Below are 27,404 nucleotides of genomic sequence, written 5' to 3'. Positions count from 1 at the left end.
TACGTCAATTAGAAAATGTTTTAGACCTAAACATTAGATCTAAAAGGGATTTTAACATTAAGGATATTTATTACTTATTTCTTGCATAAGACCTCTGGAGGCAGGGCAATTCCAGGCTGGTTAGCGGCTCCAAATGCCATCAAGAACCCAGGAGCCCACCTCACTTCCATTAGATTGGCTGTTATCAAAAACACACACAAAAAAGAAAAGAAAATAACAAGTGTTGTGGAGAAATTGCAACCATTGTGCACTATTGGTAGGAAAGTAAAATGGTACAGCTACTGTGGAAAACAGTATGGCGGTTCTTTAAAATTTTTTAAATAGAATTACCATATTATCCAACAATTCCACATCTGGGTACATACCCAGAAGAATTGAAGGCAGGGTCTTGAAGAGATTGCTACATCCACATTGTAGCAGCATTGTTCACAGTAGCCAAATGGTGGAAGCAACGTAAGTGTCCACTGATGGATGAATGGCTACACAACATGTGGTTGACAATGGAACATTATTTAGCCTTAAAAAGGAAGGAAATTCTGATATGTTTTACAACATGGATGAACCCTGTGCTAAGTGAAATGAATCAGTCACAAACGGACGAATACGGTATGATTCCATGTACATGAAGTGCCTAGAATATCTCATTCACAGACAGAGAGTGGAATGGTGGTTGCCTGGTCATGGGTGGGGTAATGGGGAGGTGTTTTAGAGTTTCATTTTGCAAGATGACAAAACTTCTGGAAATCGGTTGTACAACAGTGTGATTGTATTTACCACTACTGAACCAACTGTACATTTAGAAATGGTCAAGGTGGTAAATTTTATGTTGTGTGTATTTTACCAAAATTAATTAAAAAAAAACTGCCCAGGAGTTTCTGATCCTTCTTTGTCTTCTTGTGCATATTTGTAATGTTTTCTCTCATGGTTGCAAGACGGCACCACCATCAGGCATCACAGCAGAAGCACTATATCCAGAGAAGAAGAGAGTCCTTCCTCTTATTTATTAGGGGGAAACCTTTCTCAGGAGGCCCCAATAGACTTCACCTCTCAGCTCCCATTGGCCAGATTGTGTCTCATGCGGCAAGGGAACCTGGAAAGGAAGTCTATTGCATTTTTCAGTCTTTGTAGGGAGCAGCAAGCTCTCCCAGAAAGAGCAAGGGGTTGGAGAATGGCTACTGGGTAGGCAGCCAAGAATATTGTCTTCTGCGTGGAATACTGTGAGGAAGGAAGGGGCCTCCTTCGTGAGCTCAGTGTTCATGGCCGCCATCAGTGGTGACCACAGCAGCATCCTGCTTGATACAGGAGTGATGACATTGGCTTACCTCTCATACATGCAGGGCCAGGGCAAGACTACACGTGGAGGCCACCAGCCTGCCTTTGTTCTTGTCCCACTCCTGCCTTCGTCGCATAGCTTGAGAGGCTATTTTTTTTAAAAGGGATTTTGTGAGCCAGTTGACTTCACATTGGTATCTTGAAATTAGCCATGGAGGGAGTATTGCTACCAGGGAAATCAGTAAATGCTACAGATTAGGGCTCCTTTCACCCCAGTATCATTGCACTCCTGAGCTTTTCACACATGAACACCCCAGATCTTAGTTCCAAGCTTTGTTCATCCCTTTTCCCAACAACAGTCATCTTCTGTCCCATCCCTAGGACTTAGCGCTGTGTACTGACAGTGTGGACCTGCTGAAGGAGGGCCAAAGAAAGGCGTGTGCAGGCCCTGGAAGCAGGCCCAGGGCCATTTGGGCAGGGAGTTCAGGTACTGGAACTAGAAGGGGATATAGGTTCTGGGAAGACTTGGACTGAGGAGAGGAGCACAGCCAGGGGAGGGCCAGACTTGTGACTTCTAAAGTGTGACTTTAGAGCAGGAGCCCAGTAGCCTGGCTTTTGGGAGGGCAAGCGGGGGAAATGCTTCTGACCCCTCTCCTCAGTCCTGTGCCTTGGACTGGATGGGAGAGAACACTTCCATCCCTCATCTACCTGCCTAACTTCTCAGTGAGGGGAGGATTGCCGTTCTCATTCATTAGAACACAGGACTCGTTCACTGGCCATGTTTTAGGAGTAGCCAGAGTTACTCTGTCTTAAAGTTTGGGATCTTTGCAAGATGCAGCCTTTGTGATTGCATTCTTTGGTGGGGCAAACACATGTGGGCAGCTTAGCGTCTGTGACTGTACCTGTGTGTGAAGCTCAGGTTGGAATTCTTTCCACTTTAGGTTCAGGAAGAAGGGTGCAAAAGGCCTCCTGACTTGAGTCTGCCAGGACTAGATGCAGCTTCTATCTAATTTGTACCTTTTAGAACAGTGATTCTCAAGGGGTAGTGCTCAGACGAGTAGCACCATCAACTGAGAACTTGTTAGACAAGCACATGCTGGAGTTTGACCCCACACCTCCTGGATCAGAGACTCTGGGAGTGGGGCTCAATAGTTCGTGTTTGAATGAGTTCTCCCTGTGACTCTGATGCAGCTAAAAGATTGAGAACCACTTCTGCAAAACAATGTAGCTTGGCGTATTAGTTTGCTAGGGCTGCTGTAACAAAATACTACAGACTCGGTAGTAACCAATAGAAATTTATTTCTCACAGTTCTGGAGGCTAGAGTTCTGAGACAAAATTGGCAAGGTTGGTTGACATGTCAACAAAAGGTCACTGCCACCAATCCAATGACAACAGGAGTCCCCAATTTGGGGTGCAGTGAGGAGGGAAATGTTATTCAAGTGAAACAGCCTTGAGTGAAACAGTTCAAGTGAAACAGTTTGCAAACTCGGCAAAAGCAGTCTTGGGTAAAAAACAACAACAGTGTGCTCCGTGGAGACAAAAGGGCGACTGACTTATACTGAGAAAACAACCTGCCCCTGGTTTCTGATTGGCCTAATTTCATGCAAAGGAGGACTCCAAATTTGCACAGTTTGGTTCTAATTGGTCATTATGGAGCTGCTCTGATGGGTCAATAAAGATGCAGATGAGGATATAACTGCGCAGCTCCGAATGGATGGGGAAGGTCTCAGTCCCATTGATGGAAATATCACAATACCAGGAGCTTCTTTATAAGGGTCAGCTCAGAAGGCAGGTCCGAAGTGCAGGAAGCTTGGTGGCTCTGTCTGTGGCTTTTCTCTGAGATGCAGGGTGCAGGAGAGGCCTCTGTAAACAATGGCTTCTAGGCTCTGGTTATGAATTTGGGTCCAGTTAACCACAAGGAGTCTTGCTTGGTAGGTATATTCTTTCTTAGGGTTGACAGTCTTGAGGTAGTTCCGTGTTTCCCCCAAAATGAGACCTAGCCGGGCCATCAGCTCTAATGTGTCTTTTGGAGCAAAACTTAATACAAGACCTGGTTTTATTTTAATATAATATAGGACCGGATCTAATATAATATAATATAATATAATATAATATAATATAATATAATATAATATAATATAATATAATATAATATAATATAATATAATATAATATAATATAATATAATATAATATAATATAATATAATATAATATAATATAATATAATATAATATAATATAATATAATATAATATAATATAATATAATATAATATAATATAATATAATATAATAAATATAATTAATATAATATAATATAATATAATATAATATAATATAATATAATATAATATAATATAATATAATATAATATAATATAATATAATATAATATAATATGATACTGGGTCTTATATTACTTTTTGCTCCAAAAGACACATTAGAGCTGATGGTCCGGCTAGGTCTTATTTTCGGGGAAACACGTATCTGTTCCAGATCTCTCTCTTTGACTTGTAGATGGCCGTCTTCTCCCGGTGCCTTCACATTATCTTCCCGCTGTACGTGTCTGTGTCCAAGTTTCCTCTTCTTATAAGGACACCAGTCAAACTAGATTAGAACTCACCCTAAATGACCTCCTTGTAATTTAATTACCCCTTTAAAGACCCCATCTCCAAATATAGTTATATTCTGAGGTCCTGGGGGTTAGGGCTTCAACATGCAGATTTTTGGGGAGCAAATGTAGCCCATAACACTTGGGAAGGCTGGTCATATAATTTATGTGTTTGTCTTTTCCCCCATCCCCTAATTGTGAGCTTATAGAGTTCAGAGACTGGGTCTTCCTTGTTTTTATAGCTCTAATCTAGTGTCTTACAAAGTACCCAACAGTCTTCCAATAAATTATTTAAATTGATTGACTATTGATGGAAGTTTGATGGAAGTGCTTTTTGATGTTTTATTGGGGTTATAATCTTAAAAAACTTTGTGTGAGTGTGTGTGTGTGTGCACGTGTGTGTGTAAAGCATACGAATATATCTCAAAGCTTAGTGTGGTCCTAGGCCTTTTTTCAGGGAAGTCTGAGGTGGGACGCTTATTAGCTGAGGTCTTACTACTGCATGTTGCTATAGATTTCTGTATTCCTTAATCCTGCTAGCTTCTTTTGTGCAGTGTGTGTGTACAGTGGGGGCATTCTTCTGGGATCATAAAAGAGGCTTAGCACCTAAATTCTCTCAGAAACTTATTTGTTTGTTTGTTTTCTTCCTTTCTGTCTGAGAGTGTTTGAAAAGAAAAGGAAAAAAAAAATAGCCCTGCTTCATTCAAACACAGCAGAGGATTCTAGGTGTTTGTATTTTCAAGCACTCAAAGCCAGACGGTAATACACAGATAATTGTCACTGAGAGGTATCGTACTTTATTTGCTAGGAATTTTCTATTGTTGCTTTTCAATTTAGTAGACAGTAGAATTACAAGTTGCCATGACAACCTATCCATTGCCCAGGCTGCCTGAGCCTTAAAGACACAGAAACCACATTTGGTTTTATTCTGTAGAGCTGACATTGTTATAAAACAGAGCAGAGTAGAGTGAATATGGAATTAGAGCAGACATCCTGCTCCAGCCTCTTTTCCCTTTTCTCCCCTCTTTGTGGTTTCTGTGTTTACCAGGCCCCTGAATAGACCAGTGTGGAAATTGCATAATTTGGTCCCTGGAGTTCTTTCAAGAAAACACCGATGTTGCTCTCTCCCATGCAGTTTTGTTATCTTTGTTGGCAGTGTACTGTGGGACTTTAAGAAGCTTTGGGGGTGGTTGGCATATATGTAGTTAAACTCCCCCTCCAACTCAAGGTTTGACAAATGATGAACTTCTGTCATTTCTGTGACCACACTTCTTTCATTCAGGTGGGACATCAAGAGATGGCTCCAGAGAAACAGAACAGTAGTTCTTGAGACATTTCCAACATAAGGGGAGCCAGAAAGGCCTAGCAGATCTGGGGACCCATTCTTGGTTATGCCAAGAAATGGAATTATCCAGCTATGCTTGAGAAAACAGTGAAACTTCTGGCAACTCTTCTAAGTGGATTTTCTCATTCCTCTGAGCTTTGTCCATAGCCACTGAATGCATTATGTTACATAGCTAATTATAAAAGATCTCGAGGGCCAAGGGATGGCTAATTTCTTCTGGTAAGCTAATTTCAGAGCATACCGTGAGCCTGGATAACCGTATACTTCCAGGAGGCACAGTTGAAAAGTTAAAGAATAAAACAAAACCCATCAATAAAATAAAGCCCACCCTTAGCTGCAGAAATTGCGATCCCCTGAAGTTTGCTGCCTATAAAAGTTTTGATTTTACTGAGGTATATTTATTTTTCAGTCTCAATTTTTTATTCAGACCTTAGACCTTCATTCAGTGCTGATTTTTATGGCTGCTTTAAGGAGGAAATCTGTTTTTTGCTGTAACTTTATTTCGTTTGGAAAGTGGGATCTACTAATGAACCGTTGGTTGTTCATCCTGACTTTGGGGTGATTTTGGCTTTACCCTCTGACTTGTTTGAGAACTCAGGGTAATCCCAGATCTTCTCAGTTAGCCACGTTTATGAAACAGATAACAGTAACAAGCATTTAGACGGGGGAAGGATCTTAGAGATTATCTGTTGCAACTCTGCTCAGACTTTTCTCTCACCAAGATACATGCAACATGTCTTTAGTTTGGGCCCTCCCAAAAGCAGACTCAGGGACTGGTGTTGGGTGCTGGGAAGTGATACCAGGAAGGAGAAGTGAGGGAGGGAGCACTACCGAGGGAAGGGAGGAAAGCCAATTCAAGGTGTGCTAATGAGCTGGCTGCCACTAAGGCCAACGGGGGCTCAGTCATGTTGGGGACCACCTGAATATGCCTCAGAATTGTCCTGCCAAGGGACAGGGAAGTCGGGTATTTGTCTACTGACTTGGTCTCATTGGTTGAGGGCTGCCTGTGCGGGCTGAGCTACTTCCCAGGGAAAGCCCTTAGTCTGAGAAACAGTGAGACCTGGGCTCTGAGATGGGACACTGTCAGCAATCATAAGAACTGTCCCCTGTAGTTGTAGGTGAGCTCAGACATGGGTCGGGGCAGCAAGAGTGTCTGCCTTAGTGGGTCACTTCCAGTTACATGACAGACGTCTGTGGGAGTATCCATGGTTACCGTGCTGGTTTTAAAGTCTCATCTGCAAATTCTTGACACACTTCCCATGAAGAGCTTGTGGTTTCTTTCCCTTGACTCTGGGCAAGCTTGTGACTGCTTTGACCAATAGAATATGATAAAAGTGATCTATGTGACTTCCAAGGTTAGAGCTTAAAAAGTCAAGCAACTTCCACCCTGGCTGCTGGGATACTTGCATTTGGAGCTTTGATCTGCTTGGTAAGAAGTCCAACTACCCTGAGGCTGCCATGTGTAGGCTCTCCGGTCAACAGCCCTAGCTGAGCTCCCAACCAATGGTTAGTGTCAGCTGCCAGCCGTGTGAATGAACCATCTCGCTGTCTCATTCATTTGAACCTTCAGATAATCTGCAGCCTCAGCCAACCTCTGACTGCAACCTCTAGAATGACCCCCAGTGCGAATTGCCCAGTCAAGCTCTGCCTGAATTCCTGACCCACAGAATCTGTGAGCAAAACATAATGATTGTTGTTTTACACTTTTAACTTTGGAGTGCTTTGTTATGCAATAATAGTAACTCATCCAGGAACCTGGTGCTATTGAGGAAGTGCCAGGAGAAGAGTAGCCTATCATTTTTCAGAGGAGGCCATGGAGGGCAGGGAGTTGAAGACACTTGCCCGAACTCACATTACTAGATTTTTCCAGCTGTGCCATTAACAACCCCCCACCTGCTTTCTGGGGATGCCTTAATAATGGGAGGAAATGATTTGAAAAAGGCTTTGTGAGGAGCTTGGTAGCACCTTGCACTCACACTGTGCCTTTTCTTTCCTTACTATGGAATCCTCCAGGTTATCTCGTTCCATTCGATTGCTGAGAGGGTTGCAAGGTTGTACCAACTGCCGCTTCATAAAGAAACCATTTCATTCTCTTTGTCCAATACGGTACAATCAAGGACATAGAAGAGACATGAAGAACTTATTTCACTCATCTGGAAATCTTTCCATCATGTGAATATTAAATTTGGACAAAAACTTTTAAGAATCTGATGTTCCAGTCAAGAGTATAGTTTATAAATTCTGGTACTCTGTGAGGGGCTGGGAGAAAAAATTTTAAAAAATTTTAGCCTCAAAATCATATGAGCCTTGAAACAACTCCTATAAAGAGAATGTCAGTGTTTTACGGTGTAATGCACTGATAATACACTTGAGTTTAGAAATGAAGGAGAAAAGCCTTAAGAAGGCTTTTGGGTTTTTAAAATGTATAATATTAGTTAAAAAGAATTTTAAAACTCCAAACCATTCCTGATACCAGATGAACCCAAACTCCTGTCGTATTTATCTATTTCTAGTTCAAACCCCTAAGGCTGATTTATTACCTGCGTCTTGCAGAAGTTGATAATAAATTCTTGATTATGTCAATGAGAATAAAAATACTGAGATGAAAAATGGTCAGCCTGATGGTTTTCTCTGACTCTGTGTGAGTCATAGACACGACTGGTGGGCTTCATAGACACTTAAAGTGGTCTTAAAAAAGATTTAACTGAGAAGTGATCAATTCAGAGACCGCATATAGATACATCTTCATTACAGAGTCTAAAGTGGCTAGACTTCAACATTCTTCAGGATCCCTGAAATGCAACTTCATGTCTTCTGTTTACGGAACACTGTAAACAGTGCTGGGACACTGGTTTGATTTTGTTGTTTTTTTAAAGACTAACTTAGGTTTTAGGAACAGGTAAGGAGTGCTGGGAAAAGGGCCACCAAAAATTCTCATGGTGTTCTCTAACTTGAAACATTAAAAAGTAAGAGTGTAAATTGGTGTGTGTGTAGAATGTGCATATGTGTGTGTATTTATGTATACCTGCCTCATTCCAAAATGGAAGTTAGCTCGTTCCTCTATCCCATATATTTCCTGTAAACCGAAAGTTAGCTCTAAAGACTTGATTATATCCAAGTTAATTGTTTATGGCTACAACACACTGTAGGAGATGTTGCAGCTTCACGTAGCATCATAGCTATTTAGCTTATGATTCTGGAGGTTACTCTTCAGCTTGGGCTGGACTCAGCTGGGAAGATCTGTTCTAGGCTGGGTTTGGTTGACCTTGGCTGGGTTCACTTACGTAACTCTGGTCAGGTGGTTGTCTGGCTGGGTTGACTGGCTTATAATGGGTTCAACTTGGGTGGCTCAGATGACTGAGACCTTTCTCCATGCGATTACTTGGACTTCAGCATGCTACTTTGGGCTCATTCACATGGCAGCTCAGGGCTCCAAGAGCAAAAGCAGAAGTATGCAAGGCCTCTTGAGGCATAGGTTATGACCTCGTACAATATCACTTCTGTCAAAGAATACCTCAGGGCCAACCCAGAAGTGAAGAAAAAGACTCTACGTTTTGATGGAAGGAGCTATAATGTCGCATTGCTGCCGTGTTTACCCCAAAATAAGACCTAGCCTGACCATCAGCTCTAATACGTTTTTTGGAGCAAAAACTAATATAAGACCCAGTATTATATTATATTATATTATATTATATTATATTATATTATATTATATTATATTATATTATATTATATTACATTATATCCAGTCTTCTATTATAGTAAAATAAGACCAGGTCTTATATTAATTTTTGCACTAAAAGATGCATTACTGCTGACTGACCGGCTAGATATTTTCGGGGAAAAACGGGAGGGTATAGGTACAAGAAAGGAAAGAGTCTGTGGCCATTGTTTTCAATGTACCACAGTGGGTTTGTAATCCCTGTCGGTGCATGCATTGCTCACCTTGCTTATGGGCCACTAGCAGAAAAATGTTCCACACTACTGCTGAAAATGTTTCTGAGAAACCAGGTGCTACGAATGTGTTGTAGTAACCGAGAAACGCTGAAAATGAAGATTTTGAGTTAGTTGAGATGGTAAGTGAGCAGTTGATGAGTAGCTTTTTCCAAAAACTGTGTGGCATTTGCCTTTGTGAAGAATATATATATATATTGGCTTCAGTAAATCAGCTATAGAATAAGGACATCCAGTTAGCTCACTTGAAAATGTAAGTAGTACTCTAAAATCTGTATAGAATATACTATGGACTATGGCAAGATAAAAGGTGCCATGCAGAATCAGAACACTTCATAACAAAACGTCACAGACTAGATTGCTTAAACAACAAGAATTTATTTCTCCCAGTTGTGGGGGCTGGGAAGTCTGAGATCAGCGTGCTAGTATGTTCAGGGTCTGGTGAGAACCCCTCCTTCTGGCTTCTAGATGCTGATTTCTGGCTATAGTCTCACATGATGGGAAGGGGGCATGATTGGGAGAGCTCGAGAGAGCTCTTCGATCTCTTCTTGTAAGGGCATTGATCTCATCATGAGGACCCATCCATATGATCGCATGTAAACCATACCTCCTAAAGGCCCCACCTCCAAATACCACCACATTGGGGGTCCTGGGTTCAGCATATGAATTGTAGGGGGACACAAACATTCAGTTCATAACAAGTTACACACAAAATCAGATTTTCTGGTTTACATTTTTGGGGGAGTGAGCAGTATTTTGAATGTTTAGGGGGATATGGTAACACATTTCCTATATTTGAAGGGCTCACAGGTGGAAAAGTAATTAAACCTCATAGTGTCTCAGAAGAAGAATTGGGAATTATAGATGAAAGCTATGACAACTGTAGAAAACTGGCCTCAGTTTATTGTAAGAAACTCCTGTGGAATCAACTAGGCTCTCTGTAATGGGGGAAATAGACTGCCATATATGGTCACAGGTTCTGTATCCTTAGCTGGTTCAGAGAAAGGCTCCACTGCACTTGTTGGCAACTGTGTGTTTGTAAACTTGTGTGTGGGTGTGTCACTATATTTATTGGGAGGGAAAGTAGATGTATGTGTGTGATGGGGGTTGGAGAGTTGCACTAGGTGCCTTAAGGGTAATAATTTCTAATTCTAGTCTTGGCTTCAGATTTATGAAAGGTAGCTGGTATAGTAGAAGGGGCATGGGTTTCAGACTCAGACTGATTTGGATGATTCCTGGGTTCATGATCCTGGGCAAGATATTTAACCTCACAGCTTGTTTCCACATCTGTAAAATGGGCAGGTTTTAAGGATTAGAGAAAGTGTTTGTCGAATACTGAGAACAGTTCTTAGGTGCCAAAAATGATGCCTATTATATATTTAGAATCACATTATCAGTATTAATTCTTCAAATATATTTTGAAAACCTATTTATGCAAACCTAGCTAAGTGCTAGGGTCCAGTGGTGAAATATATACTTTTTTTTCCTTCAGTTTTTTTTCCTTACAGTTATTGAAAGGAATAAACAATTAAAATACAGTTTTATAAATGCTTTCACACAATATTATCTACAATTTATAAGTATTTATTGAACATCTATTCTGTGTGGGGCATTTTGCTAACTATTTGGTAGACGGTTGGAAAATACAGTTTTATTGTACTATTAAATAATGTACAGTGACTTCTGCAAGATAGTTAGGGGAGGCACTATATCAAGAATATTATACCGGTTGACTGTACCTAGCATGAGAAAATGGCCACCCAAATCCATTTCTTTCATTTTGAGCCAAACCAAAGGCCTATGATCGGCTAATTCTCATTTACTCAGCAGGGGGCGCTCTAGCACCAGGGATCACAAAGACAGTAAACAATTTAGCAAAACAAGGACTTTTTTGGTTAATGTTTGTTTTTCAGGCAAAAAAGGAAAGCTGTTAGGAAAAATAAACAGTTTATCAGGCATTGCAACAAAGACACTTGAGGGGAAAGACAAGCTGTCGCTTCAAGGACAGGAAGAAAATTCCCTGTATTTGTTGAAGCATCAGACGCCGCGTGAATGCCTTGTAAGAAAAAAAAAATCATGAAATGAGGAAGGAAAGAAAAACAGCAGAGATAAAAGAAAAAATTAAGAAAATAGAAAACAATTGAAATCATTTGCAAACAAAGATGGAGTACAGCTTTGGAGAGGGATATGGAGGGGTATTGTAGCAACTGGAAAAAATGAAAACTACTGAAATATAATTGAGAATCAGTCTAAGTATTCAGATGTGCGATTTACTTTAGATGCCAAATTTCCTGCGTAATTTGGTTGAGCTGCCCATCCCACATCCAGTTTTCATTTTGTAGCTTTCAATAATAGTTTGAGGTCTTCAACACATAAGAGTTTTGCACCTAAGAACAAGCACCTGATTTCTGGATCTAAATGACTTCATTGTTTTCCAAATTTTTGAGTTAGAAAAACAGACCAGGTGAATTAGGAACTAAGTTTTAGTTAAAGGGATTGGGGCAGGAATAGCTAAACTAAAAGAAAAAAGTATTCACTGTGAAATTGGTTGGATTTTTGAAGCGTCCTGTGTGCTAACTTATTAGGATTAGGGAAGATGCTCCCAATTTAATCTTCACTTCCTCCACTTGGCCATTAAAATGGCATTAAAAAAAAACACTTCTCCTTGGAGTGGAGGGTGGATGGGTGAGGGGAGGGAAGAAGGATTAAACAACTAAATAAATAAAGATGATTTTTGAATAGTGAAAAAAGAAGAGCTTTTCTACTTTCTGTTTCAAATCAATAGCTTAGAGTCTTTTTGTAAGGTTTTTAATGCATCGTCGTTCAACTTGGTTCACTCTTTCTTGTAGAGAGGTTTAATCAGCACAATAATTAATGTGAAAACAATCCATAAAACAGAAGGACAAGCAATTGTTAGATTGGTTATTAGGATCTAGCCACAGTCTATGCACTACTTGAATTAAATTAATGCAATAGAAAAACGATTTTACGTGTGGTTCTGAAACTTTAGCATTCATCAGTATCACCCGAGAGGCTCCTTAAAACACCGATTGCTGAGTCCCACTCCTGGTGTTTTTGATTCTGTTGGTCTGGGGTGGGGTCAGAAGGTGCATTTCTAGCAAATTCCAGCTGATGGTGATGCTCTTTGTCCCGGAACCTCACTTTGATAACCACTGACTTACACATTTGCTTAAAAAATTTCCATTTGATTTAGTTATGACTTTGATATTCCCCCTCCTACCATGATGCGAGGTCAGATCAAATAATTAACAGAGGAGGAGGACGGAGTATGCAGATATTTACTGAACACCTGGTATGTACTTGGTTCTATTCTGGGTTCTTTACATTCTTAATCTTCTCACTTAATCTTCCTTGTGACTTTATGAGTAAAGAGCTGTAAGACCAGATGAGTAAAGAATAAAGAATGATTTACTCTTCCCCCTCAACATATGTAGATCCTGAGTCTTGAAGAGCTGGGGAATGTTCCAAAGGCAAACAGCTAGCAGGTGGCTGACCTGGAATTTGAGCCCAGGTGTGCATGACTGCAAAGACTGCATTACAGAAGACTTCAAAACATTCATCACAGTTTGATTTACTGAATTTTCACAGATTTCAGCTCGTATGAACCTTATAGGACTGACCACAAGCAAACTCCTTAATTTCTGAACCTAAGTGTCTAAGGAGATAAGTACCTGTCTATCAGGGCTAATATAAGGAGGAAGTGAAATAATGTATGTCAGAGCGCCCAGGATGGTGTCTGGCACATAATAAGTGCTAATTAAAGCTGAGCTCCCTTTCCTTTCTTTGAAAATGCAAGTATTTTATCCAAGTTCATTTTAGAAATAAGTGAGAAAGCTGTGACTAGGGTAGAAACACTCAGATTCTGGCTTGTCCCAGGGACTTTGAAGTACCTTAGTGTGAAGGAAGGCAGCCATTCAGTTTGTCAGTCAACAAGACCTATGTCACTCTTTTAGATTTCTCCAGATGGAGCCTACCACTATATTTGCCTCACGTCACCCAACCCCTCTGATGACAGTGGGTGTCTGTCCTGAATAAGCTCTTCTCACCAGTGTAACCAAACGGAACTGGACACTCTCCAGGTGAGTTGTCCAGAAGCCTGTGTCTTCCAACTACTCTCTTGGTTTGGAATTCCATCAACTTTCCACACACCTTCCACACTTGGTAATTCCATTATCTTTGTTATTTCTGAGTCTGTTTCTTTTGACTAATTTTGCTCCTGGATGTGAGTCACATTTTCCTGCTTCTTTGCATGTCTACTAATTTTAAAATTAGATTTTGACATTATAAATGACATTTCATTGGGTGTTTGGATTTTGCTGTCTAAACAGAATGTTGAGTTTTGTTTTGATAGACAGTAAACTTACTTGCAGATCAACCTGATCCTTTGGAGGCTTGTTTTTAAGCTGTTAGGTCTGGTCTACAGTAGCCTTTACTACTGAGGTGTGACACTTCTGGGGTTGCTCTGAATGGCCTTGTACTCAGTGAGTCCTGTCCACTCTGATTGTGGGGAGCTCAAAACATCTTTCAGCCCTGAATGTGTTCTGGGAATTGTTTAGCTAATAGCTACTGGACAGGTGTCCTCTTTTGGCTCTTTGGAGCTTTATCTAAGTGTGTGCAGGTTAGTATTCAGTCAAAGGCTTGAGGAGACCTCCCTTCAGATTTCTGGAAAATTCTCTCTGCATAGCTCCCACCTCTCTGGTACTCTGCCCCGTACATTTCAGTTACCTCAGCTTCCCCAAGCACCTCTACTTGTCTCCTCAACTCAGTGAGTCTCCCAGTTTCTGCTTGGCTGCCTTTCCCAGTGCCAAAGTCCAGAAATTTCCTCTAGGCAGAAAACCAGGACAATTATAGGGGGAAGGCTCACCTTGTTTATTTCCCTTCTCTCAGAGATTACAGTCCTGCTCTGCCTGCTGTTAATTGTTTCATATATTTTGTCCAGTTTTCTAGTTATTTCCAGTGGGAGGGTATGTCCTGTACCACTTACGGATCCACAGTTGGATGTAACAATCTGCACACTTTCATTTGGTGGATTCCTACTTGTCCCCCTTGTGAGGCTCAGTTCAGCCACCATCTCCCTGGGAAACCTTTGGGATTTCCACAGTTTTGACTTAAGTACTCCTTCATTTGCTTATTTATGCACCCCCGGCCCCGCCACCCCCAATTACCCCAGGACTGTGAGCATCTTAGGACATGGATTGCAGTAACTCAGTATCCTCAGCCCCTAGCATGGCACTCAGAACATAGTAGTGCTCAATACATGCTCATTGACTAAGTGGAAAAATTATTAGGTTGGTGCAAAAATTATTGTGGTTTAAAGGTTAAAAATAATTGCAAAGACTGCAATTACTTTTCCACCAACCTAATACATGAAATTGTGATTTTTGCTTAAAGGTCTGTCAAGAGTGCTCCTCATTCATCCTCTTGTACGTCTCCTCTTTCTTGGTCTCTTGAACTGAAGAACAAGTTACTCTATCCCTCCCCCTTCCCTCCAACCTGTATAGGAAACACGGGGGAAGTCTGCTCTATGTCATTTGTATCCTGTGTCAGAAGGTACTGACTGTCCATCAAAGTGTGTGATCCCGCCATAGATAGCGTTGCCAGATTTAGCAAGAAAGTAAACATAACAAACACACAACCACAAAGCACAAGACTCCCAGTTAAATTTGAATTTCAGATATAATATTTAGGACATGCTTTTACTAGAAAATGATTCTTTTTCTTTCCCCCCCAAAATTCAAATTTAACGAAGTGTCCTGTGTTTTGTCTGGCAGCACTACACTGGGAAGCAGCCGCTCAGCCAGGACTGTATTCTCACCAGTAGAACATGGTGCGACATGATGTGTAAGGCATGATTTGTGTCACTCCCTGGCGAAGGTGGTGCAGCTGTGTGGTTTCCACCTTCTCTTTCCGCTTTTCCCTGAATGCAGAGGCCTCAGAGGCCCTAGGGAAGGAACAGGCCACAGGAAGAAAAACCCTGAGTCCTTGCATAGCACATAGATGAGAATGGCTCACAGCCTGCTTTGGATTGCTCCATGAGTGAGAACTCAACTTCAGTTGGGTTAAGTCAGCAAAGCGGTGTGGTTTATTTCTAAAAGCTGTGAATATTCCTCTATTTCCTATTCTGCTGAAAGAGTGAAATGTGGATATTTTCCCTAAGGTTCTACGTGGCCTACTTGATAGCTTCAGTTGTATATCTCAAGATGCCTCCAACTCTACGTGTCCAAACCTGAATTTGTGATTTCCCCAGTGCCAAACTGGTCCTGTGCTCTTTATTTATCTCAGTGAACGATATAACCATCCACACATTCTCTACTGGTATACCTCCTTTTCTCTCACTCTCAGTATCCAATCCACTATCAACTCATGTTCATTTTACCTCTTAAATGTCTTTAATTAGTCCATCTCTTTGTATTTTCATTGCTACCATCAAGTAGGCCAAGCTATTAATATCTTTCGTATGGACTGCTGCTACTGCCCATATCCTGTCATCCCCTGACTCTCTATAGCCTGTCAGCCTATCCATTTTTCTACATTGCAGCCAGAGTTGATCTTTTCTTTTTTTTTTTTTTTTTTTTTGTCCTTTTTTATGCTTGCTATCTCTCTATTGAAGTTCTCACTAAAGTCCTTGGGCATCCTTCTAACCATTGTTTTTTTTTTTTTTTTTCATTTTCTATTTCCTCATCTTTTTTTTTTTTTATTAATTAGTTTCAGGTGCACAAGACAAAGCAAAACTTAGACATTTATCATTTATATCCCTCACACTGTGTGAACCCCCCTCCCCCCATCCACTATCCCTCTGTACGTTCCCAAAACCTCTCACCTTCCCCTTGTCCCCACCCCCCTGCCCATCTAGCAACCCTCAGTTTTTCCTCCATTTCAAAAGCACAATCTCCTCTTGTCACTCCCCTGGCTAAAACTCTCAGTGGATCACCATTGCTTTTAGGATGGGGACGGGAATGTTTAGTGTGACCTCCAAGGCATGATCTGGCTTCTGCCTGCATTTCCAGGCTCATTTAGGAACCTGATTCCTCCTCTTTTCTAAGTTCCAGCCATACTGGCTCACCTCTATTTCCTGAATGCTGCACACATTCTCCCGTCTACCAGTCAGGTCTTTTGCTAGGCAGGTTGCTTTCCAACTCTTAGTGGAGCAAATCTTTATTCTCCTTTGAGATCTCAGGACTCAGTTCAATCAGTTCCTCTGAAACCTTTCCTGACTTTCCTAAACCAATTTCTACTCTTATGAAATCTCACAGTAGAAAGTAGCACTTTTTAGTAGGCCTTGCCACACCAATAATTTTTATATATCTGTGTGGTTCTTTGATTTAATATTTGTTTTCTCACCTGTTAGCTCTATGAGGATAGAAAATGTCTCTTTCTTTTTGTGCTTATGACTAGATCTTTATAAGTATTTGTGTCATATAGGGTTCCAACTTAAATATTTTCTGAACAAGTTCCCAATTGTCCCCAAAACATTCTTTGAATGATCCTTCTTCCCCTATTGGTTTTAAATACTATTTTTATCTGAATGTATTCTTTTTTTTTTTTTTGATGTTATAGTATTTTTTATTCCATTGATGATGATTAGTTTCTCTTAGAAGTCAGATCAGGATATCTCTTGGCACAGTATTTCTGCTTCTCAAAGAATTAGTTGAGCTTCTAAATTCCTACCCCCCCAGCCCTGTCTTTCTTCTTCTTTTGTTTTTTCTTCAGTCAATTGTAATGTCATCAAACGGAGAAGTGAAAAGAACACTTAACTGATAGATATTTCTTGATTCACACAAGGTTCTTCCAATTGCAGTGTATGACCTCAATCAAATAGCTTAGTCTTTTGAACCTCAGTTTCTACATCTGTAAAATAGGGGTCATAATATCCTACTGAGGATTGAATAACAGAATATATATGGAGTATTTGAGCAGCTTCTAGATGTATAATAATAAGCAGTCAAGAATTTTTTAAAAATTATTTGTTTATTTATTTATTTATTTATTTATTTATTTATTTTATTGGGGTGACAATTGTTAGTAAAATTACATGGATTTCAGGTGTATAATTCTGTATTACATCATTTGTAAATCCCATTGTGTGTTCACCACGCAGAGTCAGTTCTCTTTCCATCACCATATATTTGCCAAGAATTTTTTTATATCTGCCAAAGTATCAGTGAGTTTCTTTAAAATTTCTTTTGTTTTCTTAAATATATTAAACATTTTTTTCAATTACAGTTGACAAACATTATTATATTAGTTTCAGGTGTGCAACATAATGATTTTATATATATATATATTTATATATATAATATATGTATAATATATATGTGTGTGTATATATATATATATATATATATATATATATATATATATATATATCTTATGAAGTGGTCACCCAACAAGTTTATCTGAATGTATTCTGACTCATAATGAGTCTCTTAAAATTCCTAGTCTCTTTTATCTCTCTCTGTCTATTTGTGTCATAATAGGGTTCCAGTGACATACCTTAAAAATCTTTTGATATCTGGTAGATCAAGTCTCATGTAGTCTTATTATTATTATTATTATTTAAATTTTTATTGGGCAATATTGGGTAACAGTGTGCTTTTCCTGAAAAAAAAAGTCAAGTTTTCTTTTTTTTTTTTTTTCAATCTAATTGTGGAGGGCGCAGCTCACTGAACCAGCGACCTGGGTGTTATGAGCACTGTGCTCTAACCAACTGAGCCAACCATCCGCACCACGTAGTCTTATTTTTAAAACATTATTTTACTATCCTTGAACATTTTCTAATTTAGAGGATTTTATAATCATCCTGTCAGATTTCATTAAGGAATCATATTGGGATTTTGAATGGGCTTTTATTGAGAATTTATGGATTAATTTTGGAAGGAAATAACATCTTTATAACTGTGAGCTTTCTCATCCAGGGGCATGAAATGTCTCTTTCTTAATTCAGGCCACCTTTTATATTCCAGAATAAATTTTTATAGTTTTATATGTATAACTCTCATACATTTCTTTGTTTCTTTTCAAGTGTATTCTTAGACATTTTATAATTTTTCTTTCTATAGTGAATAGAATTTTTTAAAATTATAATTTTTAACTGCTTATTACTGGTAAATAAGAAAGTGCTTATGTTTTTAAATGTTGTTTTTCTAACTGGCTAAAGTAGTGAATTCTATTATTCTCACTTTTTTTTTTTTTTTAGTTGCTGTGTTTGGATTTTCTAGGTTGCTTTCCAGAGTGTTTGCTAGATTTCTAGGCATTGCCTCTTTATTACCATTATTTATACATTTTGTGTTTTTTCTTGTCTTATTAAATTGGTGACTATCTCCATCCACATAATATTTAATAATAGTGGGGATAGGAAGAGCCAACTGCAGCATGGCAGACATTCCCTGATATAGTGAGGCTTATAGTATATACAATGGAGAGACACTATACCCTCCTCTTTACACCCTTTCCTGTTTTCAACATCTTTTCTGGTATCTCATCCATTTTATTGTCTTACTAGTGTGAATTCATCCTGGTTTGTCGGGGAATTTCCCTGTTTTAGCACTACAAGTTCCATATCCTGGGAAATCCCTCAGTTCCAGGCAAACTGGGACATTTGATCTTCCTAGCTCTTAGCTGGTATAATCTCTAAAGCTACTTAACCTGAGACAAAGACTTGATGCAGGTAGTTTGGGAGGCACTGCCCAAGAACAGAGGTGAGGGGCAGGGAGAGCAAGGGAAGAAGGAAAGGGGCACATTAATGAGGTCAACACTGAGGGAAACTGGGCCTTGGTTCTGCCTGGAGCATTTTGACGAGTGCTTCAGATGCCCTTCAGAATGGTCTATGTTGTGCGGGGCGGCCTGTGGGGTCTCTGCTCCCGCTCCCTGCACAAGAACACAGGTGTCGTGCGGGTTGGCCTGCGGGGTCTCTGCTCCTGCTCCCCACATAAGAATGCAGGATATGGTGAGGCCAAAAAGGAACACCCACGGAGCGATAGGCAGGGAAGTCAGACCTCTATGGTCTCACTGGAGGCTGGGTTCACACAACGTACGACTTGCTGTCCGCTTTGCTGCCAACCGACAGACTCTCCTCGACTCTCCTTGACTCTCCTCTCTCCTCAACTCTCCTTAACTCTCCTCTGTAGTCACGGCAGTTATATTAGTGGCCAATGGCTCAATGGTTACAGCTGATGGCCAACCAGCCACAGCTGACGGCCATCCACTACCCGAGCCAGCACCCCTCCACATGAGGCTGAGAGCCTGGAAACTGCTCTCTGGGGCTCTGTCCCCACAGTCTACCTGAGGATTCACTCCTGTCCCCATTGGCTCCTGTGTCTCTTTAGTTGAGGCTTGCTGGGAGTTGATAACTATTCCCACGTGTGAGTGCTTGATAAAACCTTTTGGGTCTGGAATGTTGGAGAAGTCCCAGCGCTTGCTTGAGGCCAGACACTTTCAGTGTGAGGTGAGTTATCCACAAAGATCTGAAATGAAAGGTAAGGCTGAGTGATGTGAGTTGGCTCACCAGAGGTATCTGATAGAGGCACTAACCTTCGGATTTGTCTTGAATCGACTTCTATGATTCTCTCTCTAATATCAGTTCTTCTTGTATATGTTATGTATGTGTGTGATATGCTGTGAGATTTTCTCTGAAAAGTGGAGCACAGAAAAACAGCCAGCTGACTTGCCGATTCCAGTCTGTCAGCTTCCTCTTAATCAGGTGTGATTTTGATAGATGAGATCTTTACCTGGAGGCTTCTCATGAGCTGATAGGTGGCTCCCTTTCCTCTTGTTGGAAGGGTGGAAGTACATTTGTACAAGTATATTGAGAGCCAAAGAGTAAATGTTTTTTCCGGAGAAGGCAAACTAAATGATTGTGAGCGATGAGACACATGAAATTCAAGTGCAATAGGGGGTATTATTAATTAATTTGAGATTGAATCTGAAGGAACCACTTGAATGCAAGTGTGTGCCAGTGCCGCCGTTAATTAATCTGAGGCTGGGCTTTGCTTAAAAGGGAAGGTATTGATTTTTAAGCCAGCCTAGAAAAAGAACTTCGTAGTTGGTTGAATTGATGCTACCCTCTACGCCCTTGCATAAACTGTGGCAGTGGTGCCGTTTTTCCTTATAAAGAACCCTCTCTTTATCCTATTCATTATTAAAAATCAAATTTATTACCAAAGTTAAAAAGGTCAAATAGGACACAAAGACTTAAATAACAATTCCCTGTAGGTTGGCTGGGCTTGTTGATTGGTGGCCTCCGCTGAAGGATGATTGGGTGAGCTGGTTTTTTGACTGGGAGAACTTGAGATTTTAGTATCCGTGTGTCTTTTCTCTGGAGCTCTCGGATCCTACTCCTAGAAGGGAGCCACTTTCTGTTTGTGCATTTGTTGCTTCTGGGATTCCTAAAGGCTCTCTTGATTCATTTGTCTCTGGAGCAATCAGTTTTTGACATTAATTTATTGATTTTCTGACTTTCTTTTATGGTATATGAGCATTTAGCTCTAGGAGCTAATTACAACTATCCCTTCCTGTCATCCAACTATTTTTCTTTTCCCATTCTTCCAACAAAGCCTAGTCAGTGTTTTGGGTTATAGTACTATTCACTGTTTACATGATTATGCCTATGTAAATATTGTTTACACATGCACATTGCTTACTGTTAAATCAAGTGTCCTGCGGGAGACCCTGCTCGCTGCGCCATTTGTCGCGCAGGGCGGCCTGCGGCGTCTCTGCTCCCTGTCCCCACACAAGAACGCAGGATGTGATGAGGCCAAAAAGGAACACCCACGGAGCCATAGGTAGGGGAGTCATACCAACGATAGTCTCTCTGGTGGCTGGATTCACATGACGTGCGACCTGTTGTCTGCTTTTCTGCCAACCGACTGACTCCCCTCAACTCCGCCGTGAAATCCGCGCTTGCCAGCCCAGCCACCATCTTCTTGCTAGCCCCCATTTGCTGTGAGTGTAGCCACAGCAGTTATATTAGTGGCCAATGGCTCACTGGGTAGAGGTGACAGCCAACTAGCCACCGCTGATGGCTATCCAATCACAGTTGATGGCCATTTACTACCTGAGCCAGCACCTTTCCATTTGACTCCCAGAGCCTGGAAACTGCACTCCTGGCTCTGTTGCCACATCAAGTACTGCACTAAGGTTGCAATTCCTTTCGTTTTACTTTTTTCAGAGTTGTTAATTGCATCAATTTGTTTTGTTTAATTTTCTTTGTACTTATTGCTACCCTATTTCACACCCTCCAGCAGATAACCCATGAACCTCCCTCCTTCTTCTCCCTAAACCTGCTTCCTGGAGTCCTCTACCTTTCTGCTCACATCTGGACTTTGTGTTCCTGGGAATTCTTTTCATCCTGGAAGTTTTCACTCCTGTCTTCTCTGTTGAATCTCATTTCCTACATTCTGCATCTTCCTCTGCTATGACTATTTTACTCCATTTTTCTCTGGAAACTTTTATAATCTTTTCTTTATTCTTGGTTTTTTGAAATTCCACAATGATGTATTGCAAAGTTTGTCTTTTTTCATTTATTTTTCTGGGTTATAAATGGTGGTTTTCTACCCAAAGATTCATGTGTTCCAGTTCTGGAAGTTTTCTTCTTCTCCTCCTCTTCCTCTCTATCTGCCTTATTCTTCCTCTTTTTAAATTTCTTTCTCCTGTTTTTTTTTTTTTGGTTGTTGTTGTTTGTTTGTTTTCAGTCTTCATTTCTGGAATGCACATATTTGGGTAGTGAACCTCATACCTCATAGATAGAGCCTCCAATTCTCTTACTCTTTTCTATCCTCTTTGCTTATTTTATTTCCTTTCCTTTTGTTTATCACCTGGGAGATCCGTTTGGTTTACTCTTCTAACTTTTCTATTGAATTTTCAGTTGTGACTAGCATAGTTTTAATTTCTAAGGGCACCTTCTCTTTCTTGTTCCTTGTTGCTTTTTAAAAATAGCATCCTGCCTTTGGTACAGGGACATGACAATGTCTCTTATGACTCTGTGTATTTATTTCAAGGGTGTGTGTGTGTGTGTGTGTGTGTGCTTCTTTTAATGTCCTACATAGCTCAACTTGTTCCAGTTCCTTTTTCTTGTTGTTTGCTTTCTGTGTTTTATGTTCAAGGCTTTCTTTAACACGTCGCATACGGCGGGGTTTAAATCCCTCATACCCCTCTGTTCCGGCAGGTTTTTAAAAGAAACTACTTTAAAATGCACTCTTCTCTTTAAAGCGTAAATGCTTCTATGTCATTTATTATTTTTCTATGGAATTTTTTAGGATTTACTGACCTATGATGTTAGTAATCCCTCCTGGTGTGATACTGCAGAAAGCAGCTTCCTTTGTTATTAACGAAACACAAATAATTCAATAACATGTGCAAAGTAAAAAGAGTCAACCGTAAAAACGAGAATTCTTGTTATCCGTCCTTAACACATGGCTCAGAAAAAACGAAGATTCTCGTGATCTGTATGCAACGTGTTAAATGTCTGGTACTGCTGAGGCAGGGATCTGTTAGAATGAACAGTGAAACACTGATTGGGAGACCTGTGTGTGTTGGTGGCCTCCATTGTAGGGTGATTAGGAGAACTTTTCAGGAGAGTTTGGGATTTTAGTATCTATATGTCTTTATCTGGGGGTTTTCAGGTTCTCCTGAGAAAAATCTTTCTACCCCCTGCTTTGCGGTTCTCTACCTTGGCTGTGGGAGTCCTGGGAGCTTGTCTGGGAAAAGGAGCTGGGAGGCGCTCTCATTCAGGAGGCAGACTTTCATGAAACACACCACTTTTAATCCAGAACCTCACCCCTACTTTCCACTATTCCTGGTCTTCCAGAGTCTGGAACCTCCTTGGTACCTTTCTCCAGAGGGTAGAACATTCTTCCCCTGAAGGAGTCAGGGAGATGTAGGACCTGAGATCTAACTGTCCCTTATGCAGACTTGCAATCAAAACCTATCTGTCACTCTGTGATGGGCCATCCAAATCCCCGTCTCAGCTGCTGTTGGCAGTCTTCAGCTATCATTTCCTTCTGGATTGCCTCAGCTCAAGGTCATGCCCTTCTCTGCTGGCCCACATTCATGATGGATGGAGGTGAGATATAAGGCCTGGTTATGTTAACTTCACCTGGGACAACTCTGATGGGCCATCTTAGTTCCACAGTTCACTGTGGGGTTGACCAAAGCTTTCATTGGGCCTGCATCTCAGCCTTTACTTCTCCCTCTCCGATCTCTTCTATAGCTGTCAATCCCAAAGGTGCTCCCTAATGTACAGCCTGCCTTCTGAACTCGACCTCTGGTTCCTGGGAGGCAAACAGGTGACATCAGCTTAGGCTTAATCTCCTTCTCCATCACTCTGCACCCCTGCAGCTATGGTAAGTCCTGCAGAAGCTGATAGCTGGAAGCACTCTCAGGTCCAGGCCGCAAGTCCTTCCTCAAAGGGGCATCTAGAAGTCACATAACCATATCCCTGCAGACATGTTTGAATCTCCTTATTCAATTCACTGGGCTGGGGGTGCATCTTAACTGAGGATCTTCATTCTCAGTGGTGGGGCAGGAAGTAGCCTATTATAAGAGTTGTAGAACAGGCTTTGGAAATCAAAGAGCTGGATTTGAATAATCCCTGGTGGGCCCCTTAAAAATTGTTTTCATTTTCTCACATGTAAAATGTAAAAAAATAATGCCTATCTTTTAGAGCTGTTGTGAGGGTTAGAGTTAATCACTTTCAAAACGTTCCTAGAACAGCACCTGGTACAGAACGAAAGGTTCTTTTCCCACCTGAATGGTCTCCTTTTGCTAGTCTATGATACTAGAGTCTTCCTGAGAAACGTATGAAGACTAATAGAATGGTGACATATGTGGCTCAAAGTAAGTATCATCAAATAAAAAATGTTTATGGGCCAATCTATAGGAAGGTTCCTGACAACGTGTAACAGAGTGCTATCTTTGTCCTTAAAATGTTTTTATTAGTTTTTCTTTTTAAATTATGCAAATATAGAAGAATATATTCTCATTTAACGTATTCAAGCAGGTAAAGAATACTCTTGACCATCTCCCCAGAGGTGATGACTGTTACCAGTTAGTTTGGTGTGGCTATTTTTAAAATTTAGATATTTTTACCTCAAAATTTCTTTCTTATGGTCATGTTTCACTGGTGGTGTGGGAGGTATATCAATCCAACAAATAATAATTTTGAATCGGGGGTAAGAAAGTTATTCCCCCTTTTTAAAAAATCTTTTCTTATTTTTTTTTGGTGTGAGAACATTTGAGTTCTACTGTCTTAGCAAATTTCAAACATGCAATACAGTGCTATCAATTATAATTACCATGTTATACATTAGATCCTCAGGCCTTATTCACTTTATCACTGAAAGATTGCACCCTTTTACCGACTTTTTCCTGTTTTTTCCAACCCCAGTCCCTGGCAACCACTTTTCTACTCTCTGTTTCTATGAGTTTGCCTTTTTTTGTTTTGTTTTTCAGATTCTACATGTAAGTGATACCATGCAGTATTTGTCTTTCTCAGTCTGATTTATTTCATTTAGCATAATACCCTCAAGTTCCATCCAGGTTGTTGTAAATGTCAGGATTTCCTTCTTTCTCTTGGCTGAATAATATTCCATTATATATGGTGTGTCTCCTTATGGCTTTTTAAAAAATACATTTACATTGTATATGGACATATAGAAATACATAGTTTTTGGTTTTACAAATACCATATTATATTTTATATATGTTCTGAAAATTATTTTATGCTCTTAAGTCAACCTCATTTCTCAAAAAAACCCAACCTACCTATCTTTCTGCCTTACTTCCCTCCTTCCCTCCCTTCCTTCTTTCTTTCACTATTTAACTATTTCCCCCATTGGTTCCATTAGAAGAAGCAATGGGAGAATAATACCCAGTGTTTCCTCTATCACAAATGGTGCTCTCGTGATTATCTTTATTCTTGTCTTCTTGTGAGCATGTGTCAGTCCTTCGCTGGTGTAGATACTGAGTAATGAAATTACTGGATGAAAAGATAAACACATCTAAAATTTCAATATATTTTGCAAAATAGCCTTACCAAAAGTTCATATCATCTCACCAAAGTGGTGAGAGTTTTGCCATCCTTGTCAAAATTTGATAATATAAAACTTTTCAAATTTTGCTAATCAAATGGACCTCATATATTTTCTCATTATTATTTAATTTTAATTTTACTGACTCCTAGTGAAATTCAATGCATTTTCAAATGTTTATTACTCATTTGTTTTTCTACTTCTATGAATTGTTTGTTCATTTGTCATTTTCTTATTTCTTATTAGGTTGTTCATTTTATTTACCTGAAGAAGTCCTTAGTATATTCCGGATATTACTCCTTTGTTATAAACATAACAAACAGTTTCTATAATCTATCTCCTTTTAAACTAAATTATGGTATTTTTGTGGTATAGAAATTAAAAATTTTGATGTTGTCAGATTTATTACTATTTTACTTTCCAGATTTTATTATTTATCTAAATTTTTTTTTAAAGGTTTTGTTTTTCAATTCAAGGTATAAACACAGTCTAGATTTTCTTCTAAATTTCTCATGGCTTTGTTTGTTTAACTTTAAATCTTTAATCCATGTGGAATTTATTTTTGTGAATGGCAGGAAATCTACTACCTTTCTTCCAAACTGATAGTTGTCAAAAATTTTTATATTGCATACTTCATTTTTTTCCCAATGATTTAATATGCTACATTTAAAAAATCATACGCTAAATTCCTGTTACATATGTAGGTTTGTTTAGGGTTTTTATTTTTGTACCATTGATCTATTTGTCTATTACTACTCCAATGCCACATTTTAAAAATGTACTAAAAGCTTTGTAATATATATTCGACAATTAGTATGGCAAATCCCCTTTCAATACCTTTTTTCCAAAATTGTTTATTCTTGAAATTTTTATTATCTAGATAAATTTTAGAATCAGTGTGCCTTCTGTTTGACAATCTTTTGGGATTTTGATTAATTTGGGGAAACATATTGAGGACTGCTTTTATGCAGTAAATTCAATAAATTTTTATAGGTTTCTTTATGTAGGTATTATATATTTCTTGTTTATTTATGGTGCTAATAGTTTTGCTGCTATTGTAAATGAAATTTCTTTATTTCTTTCACAATTGATTATTACTAGTTTATAGTGGAGCTGTGGATTTTTGCATATTGGTCTTGTACCTGGCTACCTTGTTGTGACTTTCTGTCAGTTGATTCTCTTGGTTTTTCATGTTATACACTTATATTACCTATAGAGCTTTTTTCTTTTACTTATTGAATTGTCTAGGTCCTCCAGTACAATTTTAAATGGTTATAGTGATACCAGGCACCCTTGAATTGTATCTGGTTTGAATGGGAAAACTTCTAATTTTCACCATTAAATTTGAAGTTCACTTTAATTTTTGTTGTTTCTTCAGGTTGCTGAGTTTTTTGTTTTTTGTTTGTTTAAGAAATAGGTATTAACTTTGACCACCTACTTTTGCACCACCTATCGAAATATTTTCTTCTTTGAGATCTTAGTGTCATTCACCATACAGTAGATTTAAAAAATGTGATCTGACATTGAATTCCTGGAATCAGTCATATTTTTCCATTATTGAAATATTCTTCTAAATAAACATTCTGCATATATGTTCATATATGAGATTGGCTTATTTTTTCTTGTATATATATTTTTTATGGTTTTGATATCAGTATTATGCTAACTTCATAATATTAGTTAAAAATATTTTCATCTTTGCCTGTGATGTGGACTTATTTATATAACATGGACATTATAACCTTAAAGGTTTGACAGAACCCACCTGTAAAATCATATGGACTTGGTGCAATTTCAGGGAAGAAACATTTGATTTTTTTTTTTTTTTTTTTGGTGGTTAGTGTTGTATTTAGGTTTATAATTTTATAATTTCTATTTTATTTCTCTTTTGCCCAGGCATTTTAAAAGGAGTTTTCATTTTTATGTGGATAGATTCTTTGGCCAGCAGGAGGGGGAGGGGATATCAATTTTTTTCTTTTTTGTAAAGTTTGAGTTGTGTTACAATATGACTTGCATAATTTTTGCTTTATGGAGGTTTGAGATTTTCTTTGTGGCTTGATGCATAGTTTTTGTAAATGTGCCATGTGTGTTTGCTCACAGGTTGTTGACTGCAAAGTTCTCTCTTTTTTCTTTAGCTCAAGTTTGATGGTTATGTTATTTAAATCTGCCATATTATT

At 39.3% G+C, this 27,404-nt stretch overlaps 1 protein-coding gene across 11 annotated transcripts in view; it reads left to right on the top strand.

Moving 5' to 3' along the window:
* Positions 1 to 27,404, top strand: part of NR1D2 (nuclear receptor subfamily 1 group D member 2) — a 122,276-nt gene that overhangs the window by 36,449 nt on the left and 58,423 nt on the right. For 6 of the 11 annotated variants that reach the window (XR_012489648.2, XR_012489642.2, XR_012489643.2 and 3 more), the window contains exon 8: positions 13,156 to 13,281. The exons of the other annotated variants lie outside the window; for them this stretch is intronic. The gene's annotated coding sequence lies outside the window, so the exon portion shown is untranslated. The remainder of the gene's footprint in view (positions 1 to 13,155; positions 13,282 to 27,404) is intronic. 11 annotated transcript variants of the gene reach the window in all.

Source organism: Rhinolophus sinicus, chromosome 5 (assembly GCF_057876585.1).
Source record: "Rhinolophus sinicus isolate RSI-liver-muscle chromosome 5, RSI-T2T, whole genome shotgun sequence".
NCBI lineage: Eukaryota > Metazoa > Chordata > Mammalia > Chiroptera > Rhinolophidae > Rhinolophus > Rhinolophus sinicus.
This window is presented reverse-complemented; position numbering and strand designations above follow the sequence as displayed.